The 9919-nt window shown below is 37.2% G+C and overlaps 1 long non-coding RNA gene across 1 annotated transcript; it reads left to right on the plus strand.

Moving 5' to 3' along the window:
• The first annotated feature begins 4214 nt into the window (after positions 1–4214).
• LOC111320958 (uncharacterized) lies at positions 4215–7376 on the plus strand. Its single transcript, XR_016002425.1, has 3 exons — positions 4215–5725; positions 5922–6063; positions 6704–7376. It is a non-coding gene; the product is annotated as an uncharacterized LOC111320958 (long non-coding RNA).
• The last annotated feature ends 2543 nt before the right edge of the window (positions 7377–9919 follow it).

Raw genomic sequence — 9919 nt, forward strand, 5'->3', positions numbered from 1 at the left:
GCGATAGGTAAGTGTCTATGATTCCCCTAGGCCCAGATCCCTGAGTCCAGACATGGCTTAGAATTAATTTGTCTATAAATCTGAAGGGGAAAGATGTTTCAGTAGTGGAGTCATATAGAAAAATGAGAAAAAACGCGAAAAGTACATTTAATCTCATTCTCCACTTCAAACCTTCAAATCTTTAACTCGGGTGGAGACGTTTTCTCCTTCTTCATCTTCACATCACCATCTACGTCGAAAAGTTGAAGAAGAAACGACAGATTCCGATTACATTTAATTATATCTCACCATGACTTAACATAGGGAGTGAATTGGTCATAATAAAAGAACAATATCCGGCTCACTTACCACCACTGATATCTGAAAATTACTGAATCATCACACGACGTCGCGAACAACGTTCAGTAAAAAGAAGTGAATTATTATCGCTGTGACTAAGTCAAAATCTCCACTCCAGTTTGTATATCAGCGAAACAAAGCGGCAACAGAAGATGGCATTCAACCGAAACAGCATTGATCTCTACTACTGATTTTATTCTTCGCGCGATCGACCAGAAGAAAATCACTGCAGTCGCATATCTTGATATGAGTAAAGCCTTTGACACTATCAACCACGTGATTCTTCTAAATAAACTAAAGGACATTGGTTTATCATCTTCTGCACTTCAATGGTTCGAAAGCTATCTTTGTCAAAGAAGACAAGCAGTCTGCATCAACTGTATTATCTGATAGACTACCAGTAGTCAGTGGTGTACCGCAAGGGAGTGTACTAGGAGCATTATTATTTAGCATTTATGTAAACGACCTGCCAAACATCTGTCAGGATTGTTCAACTGAAAGCTATGTAGATGACAAAAAAGCTTCTATTATCCCTTAGTGCGAATGATTTTACTCAAGCTATAGAAAGAGTGAACTCTGATCTGCAACGGATACGTGATTGGTGTCTCGACAATTGCTTAATGCCTAATCCTGAGAAGACTAAACTGATGGTCTTTGGCAGTCGAAGAGTGTCTCTTCAAGTACCAGACTTTAAATTTAATTCCTTCTACTCGACTTGTCCTCAGCCTTTGATACGGTTGACCATTTGATGCTGTTATCTAGACTCTCCCATCGTTTTGGTATAAAGGGTAATGCCCTTGCTTGGTTTGATTCGTATCTTAAATCTCGCAAACAGTTTGTGCAAACTGAAGATTGTCAATCATCACAGCGTTGTTTAGCACATGTGTTCCTCAAGGATCTCTGTTAGGTCCCTTGCTGTATTTATTATATACATCTCCGATTGCTGATATCATCAATTTTCATTGTCTACAGTACCATTTGTATGCTGATGATTCTCAACTTTACATTTCTTTTAAAACTGACTGCTTTGCTGACCTCGCTCAAGCTAAGTCATCTGTTGAGCTATGAGTCAAAGATATTGACTGGTGGATGACAAACAACATGCTAAAGCTCAATCAGGAGAAAACTGAACTGACTGTAATTAGTTCAAAATTCCGCCCAAAGCCTGCCGTTTCATATGTGTCAGTTGGTGATGAACAAATACTCCCCAAATCTTCAGCTAGGATTCTCGATGTCATATTTGACGAATGCTGACACATGGTGGAACATTTCTAAAATTAGGAAGTACCTCACTGAGGAAACTACGGAAATTCTTGTTCATGCATTTTTTAGTTGAAAACTAGACTATTGTAACTCTTTATTGTATGGCCTCCCTAGGCATATGATAAGTATTTTGCAGTCTGTGGAAAACAAGGCTGCTCGTATCGTTACTTTAACCAAGAAATTTGATCATATCACCCCTGTATTGATTCAACTGCATTGGTTACCTGTTCACTTTCGGATTCTTTTTAAAGTTTTATTGTTAGTTTATAACGCCCTAAATGGTATGGCACCGTTATATATCACGGAATTACTTAGTTATCGTACATGTTCACGTACTCTATGCTCTACTGATCAAAAATTTCTGGCAGTTCCGAAGTCAAGACTTAAAATATACGGAGACAGGGCCTTTTCCGTTGCTGCACCAAAACTCTGGAACTAGCTGCCATTAGATCTTAGAAGTTTAGATACAATTAATTTATTCAAGAAATACTTAAAGACCGATCTTTTTAAAAAAGCATATAATGTTTAACTTTTTGATAATTTGGAATAGGATTTACTGTGATATTTTTATAAATAAGTCTTCAAATAGGTTTTTAATTTATCCATATTTTATTACTAGTGGGATCTTTTTAAGTATTTTAATATTATAAATTGTAAGGCGCTTTGGTCAACTAGTGGAGTTAGCGCTATATAAATTATGTTAAATTAAAAATTAGATCTAATTAAATAAATTGTCCCTGCTTGGAAAGGAAATCATCCCAGCTCAAACAGTCAGAGACCTTGGTGTTACTTTCAATCCCACACTATCCTTTGACAATCATATCTCTGCGACTGTCTCATTTTGCATGTCGAAATTATCCCAACTAAGCCGCTTTAGATTCGCTTTTAACAAAGATCTGCTTGAAACTATAATTAACGCAGCTGCTTTTAGTAAGATGTACTGCTGTTCGTCAGTATGGTCGTCCACATCAGCTTGTAATGTTCATAAGCTACAATATGTTCAAAATTTTGCCGCCCGAATTATTTGCAATGTAAAGAAGTACGATCATATTTCTTCCACATTAAGGAATCTACGCTGGCTACCGGTAAAAACAATCCTGTACTATCGTGATGCTACTTTATCATTTAAATGTATAACGGGCCAAGCGCCTGAATATTTGACATCCGAGCTTGTAACAAGAGGCAGCGTATCTGGGCGTATAGCTAGGAACTCTCGACAACTTAACATTCCCCTTTTTAAAACTACAACAGGTCAGAGGACCTTTTATCATAGAAGTGTAGCCATCTGGAATAAACTTGACCCAAGATTGAAACTATATGAGAAACCATCTTCTTTTAAGAGAGCTTTGAAAAGGTGTCTCCTGAATGACTCTTCATTTAAATAAGTATTCTATTTTTAAAGGTATAAGTAATTTATATTGTATATAACGTGTTATTAGTTAGTTTTGTATGTATAGTACTAAGTATGTAAATTATGTAATTATGTAATTGTTCACTGAGAAGCCCCAGACGGGGATGTGTTCAATGAAATGTATGTATGTATACAAAGTTCGCCAAAAGGCACGTTTGTACACATGGGTGCATGCTTTAAGAATATATTATCTGTGCAGTCCAACTACAATTGGCGTGATTCCTTCATTGTAATAATTAGCCATATTTCCACGTATGCATTTTATGGAATGGCTGATGCTGCCGAAAGCCTTACTTAAGTCAATAATTACCATAGCTGTAACTTTCTTCTCGTCAATAGCTTTGAAAAGGTGATGATCAGTCTGAGTAAAATACGTGACTTATCTCCCTAACCTTAACAATCAAAGGTTTTTGGTAGCTCCGATTTTAACGCATTACTAGAGGATTTTTGATCCAAACTTAAAAGTAACTTGCATTGTATTCTTGTGGTACCGGGCAGTGCTCTACTAACTGAGCTAACAAGTCAACTAGAAACTGGTCATTATGTTGATTCGTAATAAATCCGTGAAGTGATGAATCAATGACTGTGAATATATGAAAATAACATATATGAACTGCGCTTTAAGAAATGAATATGACAGAGAACTTCGAGGTAATGAGCACTACTTGACTAGTAGCGAAAATAAGGCCTTGAAAAAAATTAAAAATTAGAGCCTTCAAAAACGGGAGTTGAAATTGTTTCCCAGAGTGCGTAAGGTTACAAATCAATCACTTTATTTTGTGTTGGTGTAAACACTTCTAGACCCCTACACATGGTCTAAATTATTCAAATAGAGTCTGAGCTATCAAACGGTGGGCTTCCTACTCAGATAATTAGTGAGAGAAATAAAGTTAATTCAACAAAAAGTTTCGCTTCTGTATAATGTATTTGGCTAGGCTGTAAACATGTTGTACCAAATTGGATTTTGCGCATTTCTGGTCACACAAATATTACCTCCTAAATAGTAAATTCTCGTTGTGCATGAATTTGATTGATTTTCGAAGCTTGACTTAAGTTTTCGAGGCCTATCGATGTCTAACTTTATCATAAATTTATACATTAAGATCTTGCTGTGCTTCAAACAAATATTCTCTGGGAAGTGCGACTGTATTGAGAGTGATTCCGTCATTACTACTTTTAGATTGTGATTCAAAATATTATCCTTTATTCAAGACCATAATAACGACAGCCATGGTGCCAGTCTAGAGAAATTAATGTTGTTAAGCAAAAAATTTAATCCATGGGAAAACTTCATTTTTGTTCCCTTTTCTAATGAGGGCTGCGATCGTACTCTTGGATAAACCACAGATGCAAATCCATGATGGATACCGAAAAGTTATAACGTACTGAAGTGGGTACTGACCAGTCTGAGTGAAATACGCGATTTATACCAATGACCTTCATTTGCAATTAACTGATTCATGCGGTGGTTGAGGTATTTCGTCTCTAACTCCGATTTTAAGCATTAGCAAAGGCTTTTCGATCCACTGTTGATAGTAATAGGAGGCAGTGTGGCCCAGTGCTTAGAGTGTCGGACTTGTAATCCACCGCTTCCGGGTTCGAATCCCACCCTGACCACTGCATCTGTTGCCCCGAGTTCAGATCCTTGGCCACGCTTGCAAATAGTCGACTGGTTTGCCTCCGGCCAGTTGGGGTTCTTAATGATGTTATGTTCAATTTAGACCATTTCTTTCATTTGTTTGCAAGGACCACAATGGAAACTACTGGTTCACCAGTAGTTGTGTAATAGTATAAAAAGACTTTTTTTTTTTTTAACTCGTATTTCTTATTACTTCGGTTGTTTGGTTTTCCATCCACGAACGAAATTCGCTGAGCTAAAAGGAACGTTTGAAAGCTTTCAAAGAAAACCCAAACAGCCAATTTTAAATTGATTCTTTTCCACATGAAGTATTTTTCTATAAGAACGCCGGAAAACTAGGCATGCAACCAACGTCCAAAGAATGTCCTTAATTATCTTATATAACTACGACAATCAGGCTGCATAGGACAAGAGCACGCAATTGGGTGAGTAATAAAAATAACGGAGCACAAGTCAATTAAAACCGTCGGTGTCTGATGCGTGGGAGTGGCTAGATTGGTTTTGCCTATTATTTCAGATGTTTATCAAGAAGACTCCACTTATCTTTTAAGACCGCTGTCATTCACTTGGTCATCACTTTTGCTCTTTTGTTCTAGAGAAAAGAATGGAAATCATGTCATTAAAATTGCTTTTTTTAAGCTCATCACTTTCTAAACCACAATTAAACGCTTTACATCAAGGCCAGTTAATAAATCGTTTCCGAAGTGTGTAACATCACGAATTATATTTCACACGAAATTCTTTATCTTAAAGTGGTGTAGATATCTCCCTGAGAAATGGTGGCCTTATTATTAGGATATTTAGTTGTCCGAAAAAAAAAATTAAGTTAATGCAAAGCTTCGCTTTTGCACAATGTATTTGGCTTCTACGCATTTCCGGTCACGCAAATATTTCCCCCTTTAATGTAAATTACCACTGCATATGTATCTGATTGGTCGAAAGGTTTACCTGAGTTTTCACCACCAATCAATATTTAACACAACCATGAATTGCTTCATTTAGGACGTGTTGTGCTCATAGGCAGCATTTTGTAAGCTGTTGCACTGCAATTCACACCCAAACTTGCTTGAAAGGTATGTTTACGAACTTCATTGTTTAGGAAAAATATCTGATTAATCTGACGATAATAATGCAATATTGCGATTCAAGTTAGTATCTTTTTCTTGCCTTCCACGTAATTTCATGATCGGTTGCGGCAGCCGCAATAGCCCTAAGAGAAATGAGAGTAGTTAATATTAGTGAGCTATCGCTGCTTCCATTATGTTTAAGGTCGTTTTACAAGTTGGCAGGGACAAACCGAAATAAAGAGACGAAACTCCTTCAAGACCTTTATCTCAGCAAGGTACTGCCATCCATTTTTTGCGAGAGTTAAAGTGCATTCGGGTGCGAGCATTTACAGGCGTTCAATATGGTAAACAATGTTTTGTTTTGTTTGAGTTTCTTGATTTGTCATATTTACTGCTTTTCACTCCTTGTCAGGCAAGACTGACGTTATGATAGCGTGAGCAGAGAACAATTCACTGAACATTGAGACTAAAAATTATATAAAGCCTCAGGCAAGTGTTAAATTCGACTTGCCGAACCATTTCAGTTGCTGAGCTTTAGCAAATTTTGAACTTTGATGGTTTGTGAACCTTGGTGGTTTGACATTTTTGACATCTCTAGTCTTGTTCAACCAAACAGATTCATTAAACCATTTTAACAAGAGTTCGGATTGATTATCGTAGCCTATTTAATGAGATTATAGAGCATGCTAACGACATTGGAAATAAATTAAAGTTTGTCTAGAAAATTGAAAGTAGTGCGTGGGGAATTCAACGGATTCCATGATTATAAGACAACTGGAGAAGCCTTTTTCTTTGCTCTATTCCGTTATAAAGCACTTAGGAACTGGCTAGATCACTCAAGAGGACACTTCTTTACGGCTCTAGACGCTTCCTGCGTACTTTAAAAAATAAAACAGCACAGCCAAGGTTTCCCTATTTGTTGAATAATGTAGTTTTATATCTCGGAAGGATGTGTCCAACCTAATGTTTTCCTTGCTTCCTCAGATGAAGTTCCCTCTGATTTTGTTCCTCGTTGTTTGTGTTGGGGTCCTCAGCGCAGCACCTGCAGAGAAGATAAGACTGCGGAGTTCCTTAAACTCGCCTTAGTCTTACGCCCTGTTGAGTTCCCCAAATGTGCAAGACTCCAAGCCAGGTGTATGCTGCCGATTACGCCACACATGTTGTCAGTCAGATAGCAACAGGTCAAACTGAGTTGTGACCATATTCTGTAAACACCACTCCCTTAAGAGTCCATATATAGCTAGCAGTGTTCTGTAGGTACAACTAAGAGATTAAACAGTTTAAAATCTGTTGGTGCAACCAATTTTCAAGAATATTATCAACACTTTCATCCGTGAAATCAACTTAATAATGGCTACTATTTAGAAAGCTAGAATTTTATGCATAATCACAGTTCTGGATAGTTTCAGGTTACAAGCGGTTGAACTCATCAGCTGTAAACATTACTTATTTCAATCGCTGAGATCAATTATTAAAAGCGCAAATTGTTTGAACTTTTCACAAAAAATTTCCGGTTCGAAAATGTTCTTCCTAGTAGAAGGACGCATTTATCCATCTTACCTTACGTATGGATCAGACCAACTAAGTGCCAAATGAAAAGCAAATCCTTTGCATCCTTGAATTAAAAAAAAAACTGGTGTTGTTTCAACACAATTTATCAATATCAAACTTTTGTTCTTGGGTCACAATGGTACACGATTGCTTTGCTTTTGCTATTAAAGATATTTGAAGTGCGAACGAAATATAAAAGGCGTCCGCGATCCCGAGAAACATTTGTGCTTGTCTTCGACAAAACCAATGAGACTCTACGTTAACTAAGTATTAAACACTGGAGAATAATTCTCTCAGCAAGACTACTTGCAAACCATTCTCTCGAAGTTATTTTTGTACGAAAAAAGGCACCGCTCTAAACGTCAGTTAATGTCAAAGTCATTTGATTTCTTGACACATTCGTCAACATCTGAAAGAATGATTTACCGAATGGATGAATGCATGGGTGTGATATATAATGCTTAACGGTTTTTGGAGCAATATGTTATTGAGTATAGAAAGTAATATAGCCCTATATTGCTTTGATTTTGCTTTATTGCTCTCCCTATTAGGTCCAAAAAACTTCGCCACTTGTCAAACAATCGCTTTCCAAACGATACCCAGTTCCTGACCTCTCTGCTATCCTCACCACGCCTGCTCCTTCAAAGCAGACTTATTCTCAATTAACTGCTTCAGGCAACAATGAAACTGAAGACACTAGCTTACCAATACAACCTTTTCCATTTCCAGCTAAACCCGCTTTGCACCAGCAACTGTACGTAAGAACCCATGGTGTTCACGCTTTCAGCATTGCTGACACACGGGGATTGATGAATTACATTCGTTCGTGTCTGAAAACGAAATGAGAGCTCCCTATTAAGCTCTTGTGAAATCAGTTGATTCTGGCGTGACTTTCGGCGGAAGCCAAAATGAAACATTGCTATGACACTGTCAAGTACAGGCGAGTTCAACCTCTTCGGAAAAAATTGGAAAACATTCTATCCAGGAAAGTTGCAATAACATGAGTGATGTTCAATGATTATCTAAACGTGAGAAACATGAAATTTGCCAAATGAAACCCCTTTGAACTCTTCTAAAAGGGAACAAGTGATGGACCGAGCTGCCAGTGATCTGGAAAAAAAGAGGAAATTCTAAACGGTTATTTTATAAATATTTAAAGCCCAGGTTTAAAAGAAGTGCTTCAATAACGAATTGGAGTAAATCATTCAGAGTGTAATTTAAATTTCAGCAACCTCCTGATTAGAAATACGTATTCCGTGCACGTATACAGATATCAGTAATTTCAGATTTTGGTAGTATCAGGCAAGTCGTTCATATATAAACTGAATAACACGGGTCCCGAAATGGAGCCCTCCGGTACGCTATGAGTAACTGTTAAGGAGGATATAGTTGTTCCAACGCGAGTAGTTTGTTCCCTATTTGTAAGGTAGCTTTCAAACCAGTCAAGGGTAATCTTAGATGTTCCCAGTACATGGAGTTTGTTTAGTAAGGTGAAATGGCTGATGCTGCCGAAAGCCTTACTTAAGTCAATAAGTACCATAGCTGTAACTTTCTTCTCGTCAATAGCTTTGAAAAGGTGAAGACCAGTCTGAGTAAAATACGCGACTTATCTCACTGACCTTAACAATCAACTATTTCAACCGGTGGTAGCTCCGATTTTAACGCATCACTAGAAGCCTTTTGATCCAAACTTAAAAGTAACTTGCATTGTATTCTTGTGATACCAGGCAGTGCTCTAATAACTGAGCTAACAAGTCAACTAGAAACTGGTCATTATGTTGATTCGTAATAAATCCGTGAAGTGATGAATCAATGACTGTGAATATATGAAAATAACATATATGAACTGCGCTTTAAGAAATGAATATGACAGAGAACTTCGAGGTAATGAGCACTACTTGACTAGTAGTGAAAATAGGGCCTTGAAAAAAATCAAAAATGAAGGCCTTCAAAAACTGGAGTTGAAATTGTTTCCCAGAGTGCGTAAGGTTACGAATCGATCACTTTATTTTGTGTTGGTGTAAACACTTCTACACCCCTACACATGGTCTAAATTTTCAAATAGAGTCTGAGCTATCAAACGGTGGGCTTCCTACTCAGATATTTAGTGAGAGAAATAAAGTTAATTTAACAAAAAGTTTCGCTTTTGTATAATGTATTTGGCTAGGCTGTAAACATATTGTACCAAATCGGATTTTGCGCATTTCTGATCACACAAATATTACCTCCTAAATAGTAAATTCTCGTTGTGCATGAATCTCACTGATTTTCGAAGCTTGACTTAAGTTTTCGAGGCCTATCAATGTCTAACTTTATCATAAATTTATAGATTAAGATCTTGCTGTGTTTCAAGCAAATATTCTCTGGGCAGTGCGACTGTATTGAGAGTGATTCCGTCATTACTACTTTTAGATTGTGATTCAAAATATTATCCTTTACTTCATTCATGACCATAATAACGACAGTCATGGTGCCAGTCTAGAGAAATTAATGTTGTTAAGGAAAAAACTTAATCCATGGGGAAACTTCATTTTTGTTCTCTTTTCTAATGAGGGCTGCGATCGTACTCTTGGATAAACCATAGATGCAGATCCATGATGGATGGCGAAAAGTTATAACGTACTGAAGTGGGTACTGACCAGTCTGAGT

This window comes from Stylophora pistillata, chromosome 1 (assembly GCF_964205215.1).
Source record: "Stylophora pistillata chromosome 1, jaStyPist1.2, whole genome shotgun sequence".
Taxonomy (NCBI): Eukaryota; Metazoa; Cnidaria; class Anthozoa; order Scleractinia; family Pocilloporidae; genus Stylophora; species Stylophora pistillata.